Source organism: Echinops telfairi, unplaced genomic scaffold (genome assembly GCF_000313985.2).
Source record: "Echinops telfairi isolate 266 unplaced genomic scaffold, ASM31398v2 ScPeMD7_3533;HRSCAF=4204_0, whole genome shotgun sequence".
In the NCBI taxonomy this organism is placed as follows: domain Eukaryota; kingdom Metazoa; phylum Chordata; class Mammalia; order Afrosoricida; family Tenrecidae; genus Echinops; species Echinops telfairi.
This window is the reverse complement of record NW_022107431.1, coordinates 30,341,604-30,347,712: the sequence shown is the minus strand read 5'-3', so window position 1 is coordinate 30,347,712 and position 6,109 is coordinate 30,341,604.

The following is a 6,109-nucleotide window of genomic DNA, read 5'->3' as shown; positions in this document are numbered from 1 at the left end:
GTTCTTTACTGTCATCGCTTTAACTAGATAAGAACTAGTATGGAATTCAAAGTCATATATTAGGTTCTTTGTAGGTGCAAAAGAAACCTCCTGAATTGAATAAGTGGTTATGACTATTTGATTAGTTTTCTTTTTCAATTCCCCTAAATTAAGACTTAAATAAGTGTTACAAAATACTGTATAGTCCAGAGAGCCCCATACATTGCATATTCATTTTTGCCTGTTACTGAGAAATACTTTGGACATGTTATCAGGAGAGAGCAGTCCATGGAAAAGGACACCATGCTTGTAAAGTAGGAAGTCATCAAAAAAAGAGGAAGACCTACAGTGAAATGGATGACACAGTGGTTGCAGCAGTAGACTCACACATAACAATGTGAGGTTGGTGCAAGACCGGGCGGTGTTTTGTTCTATTGTACGTTGGGTGACTATAAGTCAGAACCAACTCCACAGCAATACCAATATCAATCCCAATGGAGTATGGTACATTTATTGCATTTAATGAATGAATATTGCTAAATTATTAACTGGAGTTGGTTTTGACCTACTATCCTTTTTCTGTCTCAAGAGCCCATCCAGGCTAACCTTATCCTTAGTAGCATTTTTAAGAGCTTATAACATACCAGGGCATTCATGCCCATTACTTCATTTAATTTTCATAACATAGTTTTTAACCCACTTTCATCAAGTAAATTCTGATTCATAGTGACCTTGTTGGCTACAGTAGAACTGCTCATTAGGGTTTCCGTGACTGTAACCTTTACCAGGCCAGAGAACTTCACTCTTCTCCTTGGGAGCAACTGGTTGATTTGAACTGTAGACCTTTCCCTTAGCAGCCCAACACGTAACCCACTATGCCAACAGACCTCCTTACCACAGTCTTTCGGTAGGACTGTTTTCCCATTTTAAGCATGAGGTTATAGGTACCCAAGAGGGTAACTGCTCCTCCTAGAGTTACTAGGAATATAGTGAAGCAATGATTTTAATCCAAGCCATCTGACTCCAGCCAACCCCATGCTTTCCCTTTTCTTATGCTAGTTCACTTGCAATATGGTTATTCGGTTTATATTTGAAAACCATATTGTACATTTCTAAGCGTGCATCCACATTTAGTAGAATCATTATGAAAGAATTCTCTTACTTGCTCCAACGCAAGCAGAATTGTTTGTATGGATTTTCACCTATTTTCTCAAAGTCAGAGAGACTCACTCAAGCCACGGAAGCCTAGGTTAGAGCTGCCAAAATGTAACTGGCTGTCGAATGATAGATGACTTATTGCTGTAATATGTGTAATGATGCCTCGTTTCCTGATTGAAGGTTCAATGCCACAAAAGATGCATTTCAGAGTCTATTTTACTCAGAGATGGTATGAAAGAATGTGAATAAGGATTGGGGTTGAGTCGTTTATTGTAGAAGGTTTCTTGTCTGTTTCTTTCCCTAAGTTAGCAAAGTTGCCCACAAACAATTCGCATCAGAGACAAAATACACAATAATGAGAAAGTCAGTTGTGGGAACTGTTCACAATCTTTAGTTATTTACATCATGCTTCATTGCAGTCCAGTTATATTCATCCCCTGTCCTAAAGTTTCAGCTTTTCCCTCGGAGACTTACAATGCCAGTTGATGTGTGGTTGATGGGAAAATTAGATCTTCAAAACTTTTGAATGTGTTGGAGGAAAAAATATGAAAACTAGATCAAGATAATAGTGTACATTTTTAGCCTTTACTCAAGGCAAATCCTTTTGTTGTTTCACAGCTTTGTTTCACCTGGTTAACAATGATCATTAAAAGACTCTAAAATAAATACATAAGTGAAAGTCGTCCTCTAGAAGCTGTCCATTTCGGAAACAGATTAGCGTTTCAGATGACTATTTCCTCTGGTTCATCATAGGGCTACTGTGTTGCCTTAAAACACAAAAGGGTGATTATTCCTAACAGATTATTTTCTCCTGCACGTAAAACAAGGAAGTATACAACAAAGAGAAGATGATGCTGGCTGTTCTTGGTAAGTAGTTTTTAATTTGTATCTACACTGTGTTCTTCTCACTTCATTAAGCTTAGAATTTGTGACGGAATCGGGCTGTTTGGGCAGCCTGCTGCCTGGTCGGAGAAATCAGATGGCATTACTGTCACAGGTTTAAGATTCTGTTATCACACATATCTTGTTGTTAGCTATCTGAGTGGACAGGCTAATCAAGGATGATATGCCTTTCAACCTGTCTTTTCTGTTGTCTAATTTTAATAACATCTACAGGAACCTCCCACTTTGTACAACGAAGATGCATCGGTTGGATGCACAGTTAAATGGAGCCATCCAACGTTAGAATATTTGCTGCTTTTGGTATTTTCCAATTCTCTCTCTGGGGTAACTGGACCCCATTAGACTTGTTGCTAGATGCCATAAGTAGACTCTGACCCACACCAACCCTACGCACAACAGAATGAAACACCGCACCAGCCTCACAATTGTTCCTGTGCCTAAGCCCACGGATGCAGCCACTGGCTCAATCCATCTGAGGGCCTTCCTCATTTTCACTGTCCCTCCACTTTACCAGACATGACGTCCTTCTTCAGGGCCTGAGCTGGCCTCACAATATGCCCAAAGGGCATAAGACAAAGCCTTGCCATCCTTGTCTCTAAGGAGCGCTCCGGCCTTACTTTTTCCAAGACAGATCTGTTTGTCCTTTTAGCACGCCATGGTCCTTTCAGTGTGCTTCTCCGGCAGCACAATTCAAACGCATCGATTCTCCTGGGGTTTTCCTTATTCAGTGTCCAATTCTCAAAAGCGTAGGCTGCGATGGAAATTGCCATGACTTGGGTCACGGCACCTTAGTCCTCAGAGGAAGCTCCTTGCTCTTCAATACTCTAAAAAGACTTTGTGCAGCAGATTTGCCTAATGCGATACATCTTTTGATCTCTTGACTGCGGCTCCCGTGAGCATTTGATTGTGGATCCAAGTAAGAAAAAATCCTTGACTTCAAGCTTTTCCTCCATTTGCCATGACGTCACCTATTGTTGCAATTATGAGGCTTTGGGTCCTCCTTACATTGAGTTGTCTTCCATACTGACCATTAGCTTTAGTGGTAAAATTCTCCCAGACACACTTCCATTTCAACTACCTTGAAGATTGTCCAGAAGAGGTATCTAAAAGGTATGTTAGGGTCAGAAAACCTCCAAAATTAAAACAAACAAAAAAAATAAAAGGTAGATTATGGTATAACAATTTTACTGAGTATGAGCAACATAGTTCCACTCTCAGATTTCTGGAAGAGAAGTGATTTAGCCTGTTTTCTTTGTAAAATTATTTACTTAAAGGTTTGCGGCCCCTGGAGGAAAGAGCTGATTAATCCCTTTTAAAAAAATCTTAGGATTGTTGTTGATAGGTACTATCAAATCATTTTGTTACTCATATCGACCCACCCTCATGTAATGCAGAATTTACCCACAGGTGGTGATCTTTTCAGAAGGAGCCCTGGTGGTGCAGTGATGAAAGACTCAGCTGCAAAGAGCAAGGTCAGCGGTTCAAACCCACCAGCTGCTCCATGAGATAAAGATGGCCAGTCTACTTCTAGAAAGATTTATAACCTTGAAAAAACCCGACGGAACAGTTCTCCTCTGCCCTATGGGGTTGCTGTGCATTGGAATGGACTTGAGTCCATGGGAACAGGTGGGCTTTCTGGAAACAGGTTGCTAGGTCTTTCTCCTGTGGATCTATCTGCTGGGTAGGCTAGCAGCAGAGAGTCTAACAATGTATTCCTTTTATTGTAGCCTAACTCGCGGCCGTCAAGTCTATTCTGACTCCGAGGGCCATCGAGGACAGCATAAAGTGGCCCCTGCGGGTTTACAAGACTGTAACTCTTCAGAGGATTAGAACATGTGACATTTATTTCATGGAGCTGCTGGTGCTTTTGAATTGCTGATGTTGTGCTTAGTAGCCTAACTCAGAACCATTATGTTGGCAGGAGCTCTGCGATAAAAGCCAAGACATCATTTCAGCCCTTAGCCTGGCCTTGTGCTTTCAAGGAGAACCAAGCCTGTGGTGTTTCCTCCTGGAAATGCCTAGCTATCTCTCCTGTAGCTAGCTAGCCTTAGTCCGGCCTTTCTTGCCTAAACAATTACCATGGGATTCTAAGTGAGTTCCATAATTCCTTACTTTATGCAGCCACTAAAAAAGATTTTCTAAGATGCAAATTTGATCACTGTATTCTCTAATTAAAACCTTGCAGAGGCTTCCTACGATTTTCAGGCAAAAAGCATAAATTACCAGGGAAAGAAAGCCCTTCATGATTTAACATTGGTGGTGCCATCTCTTGTCTTTGGTGGCAGCACACCAAGGAAATCGCAGGCCATTTCACCTCTGCTTTTCTTGAGGCTGCAGCTTCTACTTAGATTGACTTTCTGGGCCTTGCTCTGGTGTTCTGCTGGGGAACATGTAAATCTCCATCTGGTAGGACTCACCATGATGTAGGATGCTCTCTGACTAATTTTCTGATCCCATAGGAAGCAATAACCACTCTGTCTTCCTGCGTACACCTTTTATTTTGAACCTGTAACACATTATGGAATATGCTGTTTGCAAGTTTATTGACTTTATAGATTTAACTCTATAAAGTTAAACAAGTGAATCAAATTTGGTGTGTACATGTGTTTTAGTACACCTTCATGTTTGAAAACCACTGAGGCAGTGATTAATACATGTCTGAGCAGATCACAAGCTTGATTTAGGGAAAGCTTACTAAGAATTATCAGGGATATTGGAAAATATTGAAATGCCTGGAACCCATTCCCCAAAGTTCTGATCTCAAAGTAATGAAGAGTGACCCGAAATTCTGCAGTTTGTGGAATCACTCTGGTAATTTTGTCACAGGTATACGAGGAAGAAAGTTAGAGAAAACTGTCTCTCCTGGTAATCTGTTATTGGATAATCAACCACATTTATCAAACAAACCATATAGAGGCAGTGGTCATAAATGACAACTGTTTTATTATGCTCAAGGATCCTAAAGGGCAGAAGTGTGGACAGGACACAACAGGAATGACTTGGCTCTGCTGCCTGATGTGGGAGGTTTCTGCTAGGAAGACTCGCACAGCAGGAAGGTAAGTTGAATGGCAGGGCTGGAGCAGATGGTGGTGGTGGTGGTGGTGGTGGTGGGGGATCCCTGCCAATGTGGTTTCCTCATTCACATGCCTGGCTCTTGGGCTTGGAAGATGTGCATGCTGAGTTCCTCTGGAACTTCAACCAATTCACCAACCTGTGGCTGGAAGCACTACTGCATGGCAGCTGGATTCTGAGAGGGACCATTTCCAAAGGAAAATCATTCTAAAGGAACTGGGACAGAGTTGCATGGCTTGTTATGGCCTATCTTCCTTTTCTCATACTCTAATGGCCCAGGTGTGGGAGAATGCCAAAAATGGCAGGGACCATGTTTTAAAATTTATTTTGAAAATCAATTTGTCTATTTAGGAGTCCTTCAAAATAAAAGCTCCCAGTCACTGACATCGAGTAAATGCCAGCACAGAGATACCCAACAGGACAGGCTAGAACTGCTCCTGTGGATTTCCAAGATGGTAACTCTTGGAGGGAGTAGAAAGCCCCACAGTCCTTGGGCAGTGCAAATGGTTAATGCTGGAATGAAAACGTTGGAGGTTCAACTCCACTCAGTGGCATCTAGGAAGACAGGTCTAACTATCTACTTTTTAAAAATCTCTATACATTCTATTTATTTTGTGTTGTTGCTGAGAATGTACACAGTAAAATATATACCAACTCAACAGTGTTTGTCTACTTTTATGTACACGTTAGTGACATTGGTACATTCTTCAAGTTATGCAGCCATTTCCCCCTTTTTCTGAGGTGTTCCCCCCTCATTGTCATGAGTTCACTGCTCCCAAGATTTCTATGTAAGCTCTCTAGTTGCTTTATCTCTTTGATCTCATATAAATAGCTCTCAAAAGAGCATAATGCTCAAGGCAGACCTTTTTTACTAATTAAGTTTAAACTTTTGTTGGCTTTAAGATGACTTTAGAGGGTATTTTTAGTTTAAAATATGAAAGACAATCTCAGGCAACAGTTTCAGTAGTTTATCCCTCTTCCATGAGAATTTAAAATT